Source organism: Mytilus californianus, unplaced genomic scaffold, assembly GCF_021869535.1.
Source record: "Mytilus californianus isolate M0D057914Y unplaced genomic scaffold, xbMytCali1.0.p SCAF_4, whole genome shotgun sequence".
Lineage (NCBI taxonomy): Eukaryota > Metazoa > Mollusca > Bivalvia > Mytilida > Mytilidae > Mytilus > Mytilus californianus.
In genome coordinates this window covers 37,718,534-37,736,773 of record NW_026262690.1, presented here as the reverse complement: position 1 = coordinate 37,736,773, position 18,240 = coordinate 37,718,534, and the positions used below count along the sequence as shown (strand labels likewise).

The following is an 18,240-nucleotide window of genomic DNA, read 5'->3' as shown; positions in this document are numbered from 1 at the left end:
AGAAAAGCTCACACAACACAATGCGAACTACGTCTGATCACAGCTTAATCATGATATTGATCATTTTGCTGAGAAGTAAATGTGATACGACGACAAAACAAAATTAAGGCAGGAAATCCTTTTTTTATTACCGCTGTGATACGGTGGCTAAACGGAAAGGTTAAAACATACAGGCTCAGAAGTATACGTTCGTTTTGGATCACATGAAATATAATCAATTTGAATTATTTTGTAATTAATGCAATATACAATAATTGTCGGGTTTATTATTACTTTCTGTATTGAGCCATGCATTTAAAATAGATCTAAATCTCACATAATTTCCTGATGTATTTCAGAAAACAACTGAATAAAGAGAAACATCTTGAAATTTTTCTCTCTTCGCTTAATTACTTTAAAAAGTATATATTTACTATAAAAATAAATTCGGAAAGGCATGACCAATTACATACGAGAAAAATATTGTACAAAATGAACGAGGTGTGTCACATTTAATATTTTTTGATTTACAGATTGCGTACGCTATCTGTGATAAACGGTATTTTTTATTGAAATATACTTTTATTACACAAAGTTTGTCAAACATCTTGCATTAGTACTTTTTTCTGATACAAGTTTTCTTACATGAATATTATCGTAAGTTTTCATATTATTTGTCGTTTTTATTACACAAAATTCAGTAAACAAATGACGAAATGACTCTCCCCGATAATAAAGTTTATTCGAACAGAAGTCTTTTGATAATTTCTACACTGAAAACAAAAGTATTTGATAGATTTATTGTTTCTGTTTACTTATACTGACGCCAAATTGCTGAACATTTGTTTGGTTTACAAACAATGATTAATTTTGGTTAAAATTGACTTTAATATATTGCATTTTTAAGTAGTTATTATTTGTTTAACCTAGAATAAATTTACACACTTATTGGTATTTTTTCTTCAAAAAACCATGAAAATCGAATTAATAGAATTTTGACTTATGATTATCAAAACATAAAAAAAAACGAATAAACTTCTTCTAAAAACTAAAAAATCGAAAATAGAAGAAAACCAAAAAATATTCATTTTAAAAAAATAAGAAAATATCCCAAATAATCTAAAACAACACATTATTGATTGATAGATATGATATGCAATCGGAAATAAATCATGTATGGCACTCTAATTACCATGCTTTGAAATGTTTTAGCAGCAAACTGGACTTTATAAGTACTCTTTGTTTATTGCATTTGTTTATTATATTTATATGCAACCTAATGCTCTTTTTTCAAACTTTGTTTGACCTTTTAACTTTTTTGATTCGAGGCGTCACTGATGGGTCTTATGTAGACGAAACCCGCGTCTTCTGCAACCACTGGGTCGATGCCATACTGTTTTTTTTTTATCATTTTATCATTCATATGGACATAATTGTAAATTAATATTTACAAAACTTTGAATTTTTCGAAAAACTAAGGATTTTTTACCCCAGGAATAGATTACCTTAGCTGTATTTTTTAAAAATCTTTCGGAATTTCGGTCCTCAATTTTTTTTAACTTCATACTTTATTTGGCCTTTTAACTTTTTTATTTGAGCGTCACTGATGAGTCCTATGTAGACAATTATAAGCCTGGTATCTATGATGAGATTATTTTCAATATCATCCAACTTACATTCGGTTATGAGGCAAACGGTAACAAAAACCACAAGGATGAAATGTTTGAAATAAATATTTTTTTACTCACCCTTAGTTTTGAATTTGTCAGTTTTGCCATGAAACCTTAAGTTTGCCCTGAATCATATGATATATTAACAACTGAACACGAAACATCAAAGGATTAACAATATGGATGCCACAATCTACAGTTTTCTGATTGTTTTATTTTCCAATTTGCTCTTGAAACTACACCATACGGTAATAGGTTAATATACATTTAAAGGATAACTTATATGAAACCCTCGAGATTTTTATTTGAATTTCAACTCTATTAGATCAAATTTACCGAAGACGTTTTTTTTCCTGTTCAATGTAAGTTAATTTGTTATTCTGATGCTCCCAAATACATCCAATGCAAAAAGGAGAACAAAACATAAGCGGCAATCAAAAATCAAAACTTGAAGAACTGATCCTCGTAATTCCATGCAGGTATATGCTACTTTGCAGATGATTGACTTCGGAACAAAATGATTATCATTGACCCTGTATGAAAGGAAAACCATTAACTAAACTTATAAAACTAAATCACTGCCTTTGTTTAAATAGAACATTTCGCAGATACTCTATTTTCTAAATTTGGATTGAAGCATTAGATAGTAAGCGCCTTTGAAAAGACACTAAATTACTTTTACTCGGTTTTTTGTGTAGTTCGTGCGTGTTGCTCATTCTTTAATAATAATAATAATGATGATAATGACTTTATTTAAAGAGGGTGACTCAATTAGCATTCACTAATCTACCTTGAGGCCCTCACAAAAACATACAGAACAAATATTACAGATATAACAATTTTTGAACATATAATTAAACTTTCATGCTAGATGATTGTCTGTAGAACAAGAAAAACAAAATAATACAATATACACAAACATTACAAAGACATGATACATTAGAGAGTTGTTACATATCATTAATACTTAAAATCTACACATTTTCTTTTAAAATTTAGTTTCCTATATAATGTTTTGTTACTGAAAAGACTCTTGCTTTGACTTTTTGAACTCTTTCCAAACACTAAGCATTTTCTACCCCATAACATAGATAGCCAAAGTCGTATTTGGCACAATTTTTCAGAATTATTGGATTTCAATGCTCTGGAACTTTGTAGTGAATTTAAAAAAATGCGCGTATGGCGTAATACATTATAAGCCTGTTATCTTTGATGAGTTATTTAATCGAACAAAATTACCATATAAAACGGGACTTGCATTTTAGGATATCTACAAAATTTTACACAATGTTTTCTTAATGCAAGCTCCCCTGCAGTATTACCTATTTTTGAATATGTTGTTTCAAAGTTGTAAAACTTCAAAGGTGAAAACTTCCTACAATTTAAGATAAGTTTTGTGGAAATAAAATTTGCTTAATTTGATCTTCACCAGGAACGCTCAAAGCCGAATATTTGACAGCCATGGATGTATAAGAACCGAAACAGTTGATGAGCTATATGACCAAAAAAGACCTAAAAATAGCCAAATATCTAAGGTCGGCTTGCTGAAAGAGTTTTAAAATAACGTTTGGCTTGATTGTGTTTAAAGATCATTTATTCCAATTTCTATGAGCTCATCACCGATCAATTTTTTTATTAGATAAATTTACAGTAAAAGTGCTGTTTTTTTTTTAAATCATGGAAATTTTCATAAAAATGAATTATTTCCAAAGAATTGCTACATAAATTTAGAACATACTGTTGAAAAAAAGATATTCCAAATGTGTTTACAAAAATCTGCATGTGTTTATCTTTTGAAACAAAAAAAAAAGAAAGAAATGTGTAAGAAACCGAAATTTTGAGTAAATGTATAAAATTTCGACCTCATTTATCTCTTAAAGTACCACATAAATGTACATATTTGAATTGACTGGGCGATAACAGCTTGTATGCAAAATTTCGGGAGGAAATCACAGTGGGATCAAAACTATCATATGCTCATAACTCGTGGCATATATTATTGTACATATATCTCAACTTTGTATTATCTAGACCTTTATGAGATTTTAACTCAAGTGTTTGTTGCAAAAGGGCAACCGTTCTTTGATTGTAATGATTTTTCATTTTTCGTTGTAGAGTTAGAGGTCTTATTTATAAAAAAACATAGACAGTTTTTATGAGTATTGCGGATGATGCATGTTTCTTAATTGATCAAAACCGATTTCATTTTATAACATGTAAATGCTACATCCTTATTACTTTTTGAATAAAACTAAAATTTAAACTAGACTTTGAAATGTTTTACATTTGTCATTTCTGGGAGTTTAATAGCTTACGATGCGATATGGATTTTGGTTATTGTCGAAGGCCGTGCGTTGACCTATAGTTGTTAACTTGGTTATTTGGTCTCTAGAGGAAAGTTGTCTTAACATCATACCATATCTTCTTATTTTTATATTCAATACACTATTTTCATGTCATATCGCCTTTTTTTTAATTGAAACTGGAAACGACTTTCTTGCAATATTGTGAAGCTACTAGCAATGACATATGCGATAATAATACGCGCGGATAAATACTCTCTTCCACCACCGGTTCTTATGTAGTGCTGTTACACCACTGTCCCAGATTAAGGGAGGCTCGGGCACCCGAAAACATGTTTAAACCCGATACATTCTCTATGTGCCGGTCCAAATCCTGGAGCATGTAATTCCATCGTCGTCGTTTGTAAATCAGGCCGTTAGTTTTTCTCGTTTGAATTGTTTAACATTTGTCATTTCGGGGCCTTTTACAGCTTGATATGCGGTATGTGTTTTGCTCATTATTGAAAAGTGGACGGTGACATATAATTGCTAATTTCTAGGTTAATTGGTCTCTTGTGGATAGTTTTCTCAGTGGCAATCATACCACACCGTCTTATTTGTATATATGAATGTCATCTGTTATTGAAAACACCCGCACCTCAACGTACCAAATGCATAATCAATATGAAAATCGAGTAAATATGATGACGACTACAAAACATGTAGTTTTTAATAACAGGTTGAATGAGTTATACTGTTTGATATCATACTTTGTAAAATATTAAGCTGTTTAACGTTAATATTAAGACATTCTTGTTTCTACAACATAATGATATATGAATTTCTGTATGCCTTTGGTTATTTAAGTTAGTGATGGTCGACTCATTGACCCTTATTCTTATTTCTTTTTATTCATGAAAATAAAACATCAAATGATGACAATATGAGTTTGCTATTTGATTAGGGACTTTCCTTTTTGAATTTTCCTCGGAGTTCAGTATTTTTGAGATTTTACTTTTTAGAGATTTTCAATTCATTTTTATCTTTTCATTACTTGCAAAATTCTGACATACAAAAACGTTATTTCCGCGAATAGTAGTATCGGTGGTAAACATTAAGATTATTTTAATGTACAGCCAGTTTGTTGTTTTGTATATAGCAGTAACTGTTCGTCTGTCTTTAAGACTTAGAAATTATGTAACTGCTCGTCATTCACTGGATAGCGGTTTAATGCCAATAATATTTTTGCAATATGTTTAAGTTAGAAATCTTATTTCTCTAGAGCTTATACAAATAATTTTCAAAGTACACGCAATAAGTTCCGTTAATGAATCATTTCAAAGTATTTTATTATTTATATAAAATATTTACTGATATAGTGTGATTGCTAAAGAGAAATCTATCAAAGAAACACTAGATGACGAGGCCATTAATACACAGTTTATCAGAAGAAGAGAGGCGAAAGATACCAAAGGGACATTCAAACACAAAAAATTACTGAAAACGCCATGGCTAAAAAAGAATAAAGCCAACAGACAAATAATAGCACACAAAACACAACATAGAAAACTAAAGACTGAGCAACACGAACCAAATGTATATTTCCTAAGTCTAAAAGAATAAATGTATGCTCCTTTACGTATTCATAATAAAATGAATTTCCGTTATAAATATTCTATGTTTTATGTAGATATATAATTCATACAAAACGTACTCTCCTTGTTTAAATTTTGAATTAATATTCAAATTTCACGTTCAGAAATTATTTGTGCATTACGATTTTTCTTGTAGATTTCACACATGATTTTCTTCGCTAGATAACTAAATATTGGAACATTTATTTTATAAAACAACATCGGATATGTTTTAATGATTTACGGTGTTGTAGCCATAGTTAAATATAGATTTATGTTCAAATAAAGTTAACATTCAGTAATTTGTCGAGGACAAATGTATTGGATACTGGTATCGAAATAACATACGTGTTATTACAAACAGCTTTATATTACAGGGCCTGTCAATTCTCCACAAGACAGAACCCTCTATCTAAATTATCAGATGTGGATGATATAAACTTTCAAAGATCTGATGGAGTACATATAATAAGATTTATCGTGCAATATTAATGGTATAAAAATATTTATCTTCCCTACTCTTTACTCTAGCATTCCCTATTCTAAACTTGGATACAGATCGAAAGAAATGTCCAAATTCCTTTCATAAAAACAATGCCCAACATAGTTACACATATCTTATATAGGGATGAGACATATCCTACTTTGCGACTCTGATTCAACGAAAAAATGTCTATGACACTGACATCATCGAGATGCTTGAATATTTTATAACTAACATATTTTGTTGTTGGTAAGACGTGATTTGCAGACATTTGTCATTTCTATGGAAATCAAATGTGCACCTTTTCTTGTCGACTTGTTTTCCAAATCATATCAGGCAGACTTCAACCAGAAGATTCTCAGGAAGACAAGACGTTTTCATTAACCTTCAAATAAACGTTCTACTATATAGATGATTTTCTCTCACCAAATAAATCAATAGATTACTGAATTAGATCGGTTGAAAAATAGAGAAAACAGATGATTTCTATTCTATTGTGAACATTCCATTCTTATGTAGTTAAATTTAAGCAGCGACTAAGTAAGGAATATATATCTCCCAGTATATACAGTATCCTAGAACTTCGTTTCCTGTAATGATTTCCTTGATAGAGGGTTGCTGATTACTATTGAACCAAGGGTTCTATTTGAAAAATAGCAATAATTCGTTCGAAAGTGTTACCGATCAATCTTGATTTGGTTGGCCGTTTTAGAATAACTCTGTCACAGATGACAACGGATGTGTTCCACTTTTTGTACCCACAATCCCGCCTTTTTTCCACTATTGCGACATCAACGAAAGAGACTTTTTACCGAATTTTTTATGCCATGAACAACATGAAAGGTGTATGCCATATGTATGTAGTGCAGGATTTAATTACATTTCCGGAGTACCTGCGATTACCCACTGTTTTTGATTGGGTTCGCGTTGCTCAATCTTTCGAGGTCTATGTAGTGTTTTTTGCCATGATATTATCATTTTTTCTTGCATTTATGATTTTTTATTTTCCCTTTTGTATCTTTTGGCCATTTTTTTTGAAGCGATAGCATCGCTACTAGAAGATAACCATAGACAGTTTTGTTTACTTGTTAAACTTGAACTGTTGGTCCAGTGACGTTTTATTTTTTTTTATCATATCAGAGAGCATCTTTTTTAGAAATATTATTGAGATATGTTAAGATGCACAACAACAGAAATATTCAAAAAGGAGAGGTAATGCCAAGGTTACAATTAAAAATCATATGTCGGAGAAATGCACATAATGTTAACACCATGGCCAAAAACATTTACAAAAAAAAGACAAACAGCAGCCAACAAAGCAATACTTCAAAACCAACGAGTGATTATCAGGATCCCGACTTTAAAAAAACTGAGATGAAATAAGTGATAGTGATAGGAAACGAAATACCCCTTGAATATCGCATCAATTTGGGGATATATACCCCATATACAGGCGCTGCTGGAATGTTGCTTCACAGAAATGGAAAGTTTATAAAGAAAATAATTAAATTAATTCTTGAGTCGTAAAGGTTTGTTCTGAACAGATTCTGGTCGTCAATTTCAAAAATGTCAGGAGGCAATCTGAAATGTATCTATTGTATACTTAATTTCACTTCAATGAGAATGCGAACAATATAACATTGAATTATTCAGTGAGAGGACATCATTTATATTTAATAAAGTTAAATTAGAAAAATAGCTTTAATAAATTATTTTCCTTGATTATCTTCTGCATTAAGACTGCCTCAAACTAAAAAAAAAGGGGGCAAGTCGACAAAATAGTGAACCATTTTGTTTTGTGTTTTGTAAACTTTAACAGTTTTTTTTTACTAAAGTAATTAATGATTAGTCTTATTGATATGTCGCCGTGACATTTACGTACTAGCCTTTTGAAATCTTGATCCGTTTTTTTTTTATTTCAAATTCTCGATTTCAAGTTTTTATAAAGATCTTATGTAATTATAAAGTTTTATCATGTAATATTTCAATTCAGAGAAATCAATTGAATACCTTTATCAAATTATTGATGGCTACTTTTTCTTTGTTTTAATGTTCCAAATTTTTATTTCGTCAATTTTTATATTCTTTTTTTTCAACATAAACTTTTCTCTTTCAATCAATTGATAAAGTATTTTATTAAAAATAAGTATATATAAATAATAGAAATTGTTTCATGATTCAAAAACTGATGACGACATTGTAAGATGCTCTATAGAAAAAAAAATTATCAATGTTTTTCAATATTTCCTTACATGATTGTTTATTCTAATGATCAATAAAACAATATCGGGATTTTATTAAGAAGACTATATTTACATCATAAAAATATAGCTCATAGCATGAGTGCTAGTTGTTCATATCCTTTCATTGTACATTTAGTTCTTAAAGATTGCTGGGAGAATACATATAAGCGTTTCTCTTCATAAAACATCAATATCAGGATTTTAACTGATACAGATACAGGTTACAGTATCAAATTTAATATATATAAACAAATTCAAACATACGCTTAAGAAAACGATAAATCAAATATAAGCACCAACAAAGATAAGCTCTTGCTATTACAAAAACAGTACATTATTCCTTATTTACACCGAATGAGATTCATTACTAAAATATGTGGTTACCAAGAGCAACACAAAAGGAAAAACTAGTATAGCAGGATCTGCTGAACCTTCTGGGGCATATGAGATCATCCCCAGTTGTTGGTAGGTTCACGTTGTTCAGTCTTTAGTTTTCTATGTATAGCGTTTTTCGAATTTGTTTGTCTTTTCGCAGTCTTTCGTTTTTTTGTGCTATTGCGTTTTCAGTTTATCTTGACTTATGAGTGTTGAATTTCCCCTCGGTATCTTCCGCCTCTTTTTTTTTACAATATATACACTTCGCTTGTTTCGGAAGAAAGATCATCACTTTCAAATAACATTTCATTTTAACTCAACTTAATGATTTTTTTTTCATAATCTCTAGATCTCTAAAAATTGGTTTGGCTAATCTTTTATGTTTGAAAGTTTAATAGAAACTGAGCTCTTCGTTGGTACAAATTTCTAGTCTCTCGTTAGCTTATATTTTTTCCCATACTTTTAGCATATAGCTAAGAGACTTAAAAGGATAATTTGAAATTAAGTGGCTTTGAATCAATAAATAAAATGTCTTTAGATATAGTGGACAAAACATGTATCACATGTATATACCATATTGACAATTACTTTTATTGATACTATTAATTATATAGTATAAATATCTCAAATCGTAATTCCAACCGATATTATTGACGAAGAAACAAATATCATAATCTATGATTTTATTGTTTTTATAAGAAAAAATGAGTATCAAAATATTATTTTTTTTATCAAGATTTTTCAAAATGTCCAAAAGCTACGGAACTCGTTGTGTTTATTTGAAAGAAAATGTTTATCAAAATATCCATTTTGCTTTGATTTGGACAAACTGTCTAAAAGCTACTGAACTCTTCGTTTTTCTTGAAAAAGATGTAAATTAAAACGTTTGTTTGGCTTTTATTAGAAAAAAATTACTTAAAGCTACTAAAATAATAATACATCCTTGTTGATGAAGAATGCAGGTACTTGGAATTATATCCCTTCTAGATAGAATCAAACATTGGTTATTTGTCTTACTTTTAAAGGGTATGGGCAGTGTTCTGATCTAACACATCAATTGAATTATTACGGTATAATCATGTAATAATCGATTAATAGATTATTAATTATTTAATATTTTCTGAAATTTCAGTTTTATTCAAAGGTTATGAGCCATAACCTTATTTTAGTAAATTTGAATTGTTAGAGAGATCTTGTTTGTCTCATTTACTGATCATTTTTTGATTAAGTTATTCAAATTGTTTCTAATTTATTTAGTTTTCACCAGATATAAGAATACAATGAAAGAAGTAATTTATACTGAAATTTTTGAAAATTTCCTGAATTTTGGCAGGTGTAATTTCTTTCAATAAAGTAGATAAATGAAAGAATAAGAGAACTGTAGATATTTATGATTAAAATATAAGAAGATGTCAATATTTGGTGTACAATATATCTTAACAAGTATTAGGTATAAGGTTAAGAATATGTTCAACATTAAGCATTTATTTCATATTCGCATCGACAAAATAATGAATAAAGGGATATACTGATAAAACGATACCGACCGCTAAATAATACACTAAATATTAACATCAAATACAAAACTCTACTGTTCTCTTTTATTAATTCAGACCAAGATATAACTAGAACATTTAAAGAACGTTTCTAGGAGATATCGTCCTCGTTTACTGTTCAAACAATATTGCATATTAGTTTTATTGGGCTACTGTTAATTACTCAACAATTTAAATGTCAAATTTCCGTTAGATTTCCGTTGGCATCATTGTTTTGAGATAGATACCAATGTATCACTTACGCAAATGGTTAATTAACTAATAATCAATATTTGAGAATAGGTTCTGAAATGTGTTACATTGAAAGGGGAAGAAGAACCCAATGCGAGCTCAATTATATTTGCCTGTTGATTTAAAAAATTGTAAATGTCTTCTTTTAATATGTAAAGTTAATTAAATTAATGAAAGTAACATTTGAATGTTCAATTCCCTTTTCGCTTTGTACAAGATGTATTCCAAGTTGCTTTAGGTGTTTACTATTATACGTCTACTTTGTCTGCAGATATGACGTATTCATCATTATGATACCACCTTGTATGTGAAAAACTTCATTTTTTCACTTTCGATTGGTTCATCGAACTTGTTTAGAAGTTGATCTAAATCGGAAAACATTCTTATTAAATTAAAAAATACAACAGTCAAGTGGATCATTTGAGCTTCAAAATGTGATAAAATTTACCATAAATGAGCAAATTGCAGTTTTTAGTCATTACACAAATGTTTTGCGATATAGTTTTCGATTGTGAGATTTTTATTGCAGTTAAGAAAGCCTTGTAGTTCTGTTTTATTTACAGATTCCGAATTTCAAATACAAAAATTTTTTTTTGTCACAAATTTTGAAACGCAACCATTTTTCCATTAAACAATGTTCAGTCAACCTAGTCAGAAAACCAACACAAATTTGGGCCAATAATCTGTTACTATCGAACAATAATCCATTTATTTTTAAATAATGATTTACAGTCTACCTAGTTGGAAATTGTAAAAACTATTTTAAATGATATTTTGGTAGCTTCAACCTGTCCCTCAAGTTGGACATGCACATGTTCAAATTGAATAGAACAACTCATTTTATAGTTTAACTATATATATATATACTAAACATCATAAGAAACGCATACGCTCTAACAATTTCTTTAGAGCAAACATTTCTATTGCATATAACTTTCTGTAAAATTATTGAAATGAGTCAAAATTTTGACACAAGGTTTCTAAAGCCATAACACAAAATTCTGTGAAAATTTGAATTTTCTTGATTTTAATTTTTGACATTTCAAAAACCTTATTTTTAACCAAAGAACATAAAAATGTTACCACAATTTTGAAAACTAAAGTCATGTGTATCTTGTAACTTGAAAACAACGAAAATGACTTGGATTTTAAGTTACATAGCCGAATACTGTCTAATGTCCAATTTAAAATTGACTTATCGAAGGAGTTTGATTCGTGCGTTTTGTGTTTGAAATCTCCATTGTCGCCACTAAAGGAAAATTTCTCTGTAAACTCCACATTAATTTCAAGGTTATGCTTAAAATATGATAGATTTCTACAAATTTGGATCAAAAACAAGAAATTGTGAAACTGCTATACATACACAGCCATGTTCAGTTCTCCTTAAATACATTTTGGATTTTGATGACTCTGAACAACACTGTATCATTTCGAAATGTGGAACAAATGGCTGCAAAACTTGTGATATTTTAATAACAGATGCTCAATTCACTAGCAATTTAACTAAAAAGTCTTATTTTACTAGAAAGTACGATGATCTGAATTGTAAATCTATAAATGTCGTCTACGGATTAGAGTGTAACCTTTGCGGATTGGTTTACGTCGGTAAAACGAAAGGAAGGCTAAACAAACGTATGTGCTGCCATAGATCAGATATCAACCTAAATGCAAACGATATTCTGTACCAGCATTTTAATCAGCCTGATCATTCCATCGTTTCTATTACAGTTCGTATTATCGAAAAAATATACCACAAGACTAACAATCTTCAACTTGCAACGCCTCTCCGTAGACAAAAAGAGGACTACTGGATTCGACAATTGGGAACTGCGACACCATATAGTTACAATGACAAAATTGATGGTTTAGGTATTCCATCTAGTCCTTCCTGTAGCTCGGTGAATGTGATGAATATTTTCAACTCTACTCCTCGACGTAGACGCAGTCATGATCATCGTCATTTTACATCACCTACTTTGCATGAAGTCTCTATTAATGACTTGCTGCCATTTATACAAAAGCCGTTAGGTATTCATCACATTCGCACGAAACTTTATTCATTACCCCTTTCAAAACTTCATTCTCTGTTCAATTTATGTTGGGAAACCACTGTTACAAACCCCCATTCAAACCAATACAAACTTACAGCTATCATTTCGGATATTGCAAGTCACAGAATTTTTAAACCAGTTCGCATTGGAAAAGATGAAAAAGAGAAAAGATATTTTCTTAAACTTTCCTCTGCCAACAAAGGTCTCGATGGCGTCAACTTAGGCAATATCCTTCATCATAAATTAGTTCAGTCGAAAATACCTCCTTATTTTAAAGATCAGTCTGTACCAATAATTTCTTATACCTATACCAAACCAATTGCAACTAAAATTTTCAATTACAAACACGTTGTGCAGGATCTCAACATTAACCACTTCAAGCCTAAGCCTCCTGATTGCACCTGTGCTAGTTCCCAATTCACATATAATCCGGCTGGCCTCGTTATTACCGGAGACCTCAACATTGTCAATCATAATTCCCTGCGAAATTTGTTATCCATAGGTCCGAAATATCGTGAGCCTAAATCCATCAATTGGAAATACAATTTCAAAATACTGATGGATTCAGTCGAGGATTATGCCAGGCAATGGGCTAAACGCGAGAAAGAAGACGTAGATACTCTTTCCGAATGGATTAAGGCTGTGAGGTCGTTGATACAAATCCGAATTAAGAAACTAAATGGGTCTATCAATACCCACGCTACGTCAATTTTTAAAGACCAAAATATTGCAATACACTTGTCCTACCTCCATGACAAATATGTTGTTGTCCCCGCAGATAAAGCCCCAAACAACATCGTTTTTGTGTGTAAATATCATTACATAAACTGCTTGATAAATGAATTAGGTATTGACAATTCATTTGGAAACTCAACATATACCCTCACGACACTTACCAAAGAGGAAATCCTGGATAATCATAGGTCTGTTCTATGTTCCTTTGGAATTTCAACCAAAGATGAAGAAATGAATCTTCCATCACTGTATTGGATACCTTAAGTACATAAATGTCATTACAAACAACGGTATATTGCTGGGTCTTCCAAGTGCTCCACGAAACCTCTTTCTAAATTATTAACATCTATTTTATCAGCAATCAAAGCCGGGCTCCAAAGTTTTTGTGAAACTGCCTATTCTAGAGTTGGCGTGAGTCAGATGTGGCTACTAAAAAATTCCAAAGATCTTTTAGAGTACATACAATCTAAGACTCTTTCATCTTGCAATAGTACACTACACTTTACACAAGTATTCCCCATTCCAAACTAAAAGACAAATTGAAAGAGTTGGTATTACTTTGTTCATTAAACAGAATGGCGAACGTAGATACAAGTATCTTGTCTTGGGGAGGGATAAATCCTACTTTGTAAAGAATCACTCTGTTTCAAACAAAAAATTCTCTGAAACTGACATTATCAAGATGCTTGATTTCTTGATTGACAACATATTTGTTACGTTTGGAGGACGTGTTTTTCTACAGACTGTCGGAATTCCAATGGGAACCAATTGTGCCCCTCTTCTTGCCGACTTGTTTCTTTATTATTATGAGGCTGACTTCATACAGGCATTTCTTAGGAAGAAAGATAAGAAGTTAGCAATATCCTTTAACTTTACGTTCCGCTATATAGATGATGTTCTCTCACTAAATAATACAAAATTTGGTGACTATGTTGAACGAACCTATCCCATCGAACAAGAGATAAAAGATACTACAGATACAGTTAAGTCTGCCTCATATCTTGACTTACATCTAGAAATTGACAATGAGGGTCGGTTGAAAACAAAACTTTACGACAAAAGAGATGATTTCAGCTTCCCAATTGTGAACTTTCCATTTCTATGTAGCAACATTCCAGCAGCGTCTGCATACAGAGTATATATCTCCCAATTGATACGATATTCCCGGGCTTGTATTTCCTATCATGATTTCCTTGATAGAGGATTGCTGCTCACAAGAAAGCTATTAAACCAAGAGTTCCAAATGATTAAGTTGAAATCATCCCTTCGTAAATTTTACAGACGCCATCACAAGTTGGTTGACCGTTATGGAATAACCGTTTCACAGATGATATCGGATCTGTTCCTTATGTCGTAACTACAATACCCTTCCCTTTTCACGAATGTGATTTACCGAATTAGACTATTTACCGGATTTGTAATAACATAAGCAACACTACGGGTGCCACATGTGGAGCAGGATCTGCTTAACCGTCCGGAGCACCTGAGATCAGGCCAGTTTTTGGTGGGGTTCGTGTTGCTCAGTCTTTAGTTTTCTATGTTGTGTCATCTGTACTATTATTGGTCTGTTTGTCTTTTTATTTTTGGCCATGGCGATGTCAGTTTGTTTTCGATCTATGAGTTTGAATGTCCCTCTGGTATCTTTCGTCCCTCTTCTATATATGGTAAGATGTGATGTTATTTGTTTTGTTAAGTTTACATATATCATACATATAAGGTAATTTTATGCGACTTTCATACAAATGAGAGGTTTAGGTAGCTTAAAAACCAGGTTTAATCCACCATTTTCTACATAAGAAAATGCCTGTACCAAGTCAGAAATATGACAGTTGTTTTCCATTCGTTTGATGTGTTTAAGCTTTTGATTTTGCCAATTGTTAAGGGCCTCACTGTTTTGAATTTTCCTTGGAGTTCGGTATTTTTGTTGTTTTACTGGAGTTGAATAGCCCTGCTATTCACGCAATTTCATTTGTTAACTTGACATGTTGTATGAGCCAATATTCCCTGTGAACAAGAAAAAACATAAGGATGATAATTGCCCGCCGTGGGTGATATGATCTCATTCCATGCGTCCATCTATTCGAAACACATCAATACTCAGAGACCAATTGACATAAAACTTGCATCATTGGAAGGATAATTTGTTTACATAGTCTCTTGACATTTCATTTTGTATTGTAACAATGATACCTTGAGTCCATTTTACAGAAAGCTGTCATACTCAGTAAGGTTTTTAGCAATCACGTGAAGTTAACCTTATTTAACCATCATTTGATCCGACCATTTTGGAAGTTAAATGAATTCAACTATTTTTTGGAGATTGTGATAGCAACTCATATGAGACCATTGGGCAGAAAGTTCTCCAACATGATACTATTATTCGCAATCGTGTGTAGTTGACCATATTATACTGTCATTTTAAGGGCAGTTACTTTGACCATCTATTGGACTTTTGTAACAACAACTCATAATGAACGCATCTTCTCTGAGAGCGTTTTACAGAAGCCTCTCATATTAGGCAGGATTGGTCGCAATCATGATTTGTTGGCCATGATATACCTCATTTTGATCCGACCATTTTTACTGGAGTTTTGTGGGACTTTGTCAATATTTTTAAGTGTTGTAACATTAACACCTTGTGAATGCAACTGCTCTGAGACAACTAGACAGAAAGCTGTTATACTTGGTACTTTTGTTGACCATATTGTACGCAATTTTGAGTTGACCATTTTCACGGGAGTTATAAGACGTAGGAGAATTATGTAAACACCATTGTTTGCAATCATGTGTAGTTGACCATATAAGTTTGATCATTTGTTAGAGTATTACAACAACAACTCATTTTGAGCGCAACTACTCTGAAATCGTTTTACAGAAATCCCTCATATTGGGCAGGGTTGGTGACCATCATGTAGTGGAAAGTAAAATTGCAAAAAAATATCGCACTCCGAGGAAAATTCAAAAAAGAAAGTCCCTAATCAAATGGCAAAATCAAAAGCTCAGAACTCATCAAACGAATGGAAAACAACTGTCATATTCCTGACTTGGTACAGGCATTTTCTTACGTAGAAAATGGTGGATTAAACCTGGTTTTATAGCTAGCTAAACCTCTCACTTGTATGACAGTTCCATTATACTGACAACAATGTGTGAACAAAACAAACAGTAAAAAGCGGACAATATTATACTGACATTTTGATCCAACAATTTTTATTGCAGTTATGTGATGTTGACTATTTTTTTTTGTAATATTGTAAAAGTGTCACCTTTTGAACACAACTTATCTGAGATAATTTGATACAAAGCTTTCATAGTTGGAAGGATTGTTTGCCATCATGTGTATCATATTATCTCGTCATTTTTATAGGAGTTATTGGGACATTTACTATATGTTGACGATCGTACCACATGGCACATTGTGACATATAATTTTATTCCTCATTTATTGTTTCAACTTTGAGTTTGATATTGGCCTTTCAACTTTTTTTTTTCGAGCGCCCCTGATGAATCTTATGTAGACGAAACGCGCGTCTAGCGTAACAAATTATAAGCTTGGTATTTCTGATGAGTTTTTTTATATAGCGCGGGATACATTTCGCTAGGGCGTAGCAATTGTTTTAATGTTGAAATGGGGGTATTCAAATATAACATATAACTTTCCATTAACAACTATAACTGTGACTTTTTCGGTTCTTATACATTCTTGGCTTTCAGATATTCGGCTTTGAGCGTTCCTGATGAAGGTAAACTCAGAAAAGCATTTCGGACGCATGAAATCAATAAAATGTTGTTTCCATTTTTTTATTGGGGTCTAACCGAATAAGTTCATGCATTGATCTACTGTCTGTTATGGTGATCTTCTTCAAAAGACCATCGTTTGAACGTGAATTAGAAATATTCAATCTGTATCTTAAACCATGTACGTAATGTCAAAAACTCAAAGGGAAATTCTGTATTAAAAAGAAGAATTGGCATGATTGGCCATGAGACTAGTTTTTACCTGAGCAACTTTAGGTCGCTTTACCGTTTTAATTTATGCAAAAAACCCATACCGTAAACAAATCTTTAAACGGCCCATCCTGACAAAATGTAATACAATTCAAACGAGAAAACCAAAGGTCTGATTTATGTACCAAAAGATGAACGAAAAAAAAAATGATAATAGGCGACTAATTACGAACACTGAATTACAGGCTACCAATGACATACAGGATGTTGACGCTGTTTGAAAAAAAAAATATCAACTAAATGTCCTTTGTTATTATCTTAAAAAACATAACAATCAAAGATCAATAATGTATTTATGCAATGATATCACTAGCTACAAAAAGGACTTTAAATACTAATATAGTTAAGTAAGAAAAGGGTCCTCTAAGATCTATTTAACTAAAAAACTGATTAAAGACAATAATTCACAATAACAAATAATTAAAGAACTTTCTTATTGCCACGAATAGAGTTAAAAACGTATGATATAATTACCGTGAGCACAACACGTGTTTCTGGACTAACCTTCATCACATATGTTCGAGGTTGTGGATGACCAAAATATAGAACGTGTGAGAGCTTTAAAATGATAAAAGGCCTAAAAAGAACAACCAAAACTGTCTAAAACAACTTTTTCCAGTGAGAATTGCAACCTTAGGTTCTGCACAATAACATGATTCTACAACTTAAATTCATTGACAAGATAAATCATCGGAAACTAGTTTCCAAGTTTTAAAAAGAAACTAACAGTACAATGTACTGCTTTTATTGCTCTTAGCGCATTTTTGTTGAAACTTGATTTGTTATTGGTAAACCTACTACTAGTAATTGATCCACGTCGAACAGTTCTACAACTGTAGTTTTTACCTACTGTCCAATTATTGGTAGTGTATATTATTTGTAGTGCAGACTACAATTTTTTGAAACTCGAAACAGACTCAATGTTAGTTTTCCCACCATCTATTTAATTAAGGCGACAGTAGTTTACCAAAGTTCAAATCGCGTAAATCGAT

The 18,240-nt window shown here is 31.5% G+C and overlaps 1 protein-coding gene across 2 annotated transcripts in view; it reads left to right on the top strand.

Moving 5' to 3' along the window:
* The first annotated feature begins 4,216 nt into the window (after positions 1-4,216).
* The window catches only part of LOC127698259 (disks large homolog 1-like), a 428,947-nt gene continuing 414,923 nt past the window's right edge, over positions 4,217-18,240 (top strand). For both annotated transcript variants that reach the window (XM_052201636.1, XM_052201638.1), the window contains exon 1: positions 4,217-4,222. The gene's annotated coding sequence lies outside the window, so the exon portion shown is untranslated. The remainder of the gene's footprint in view (positions 4,223-18,240) is intronic.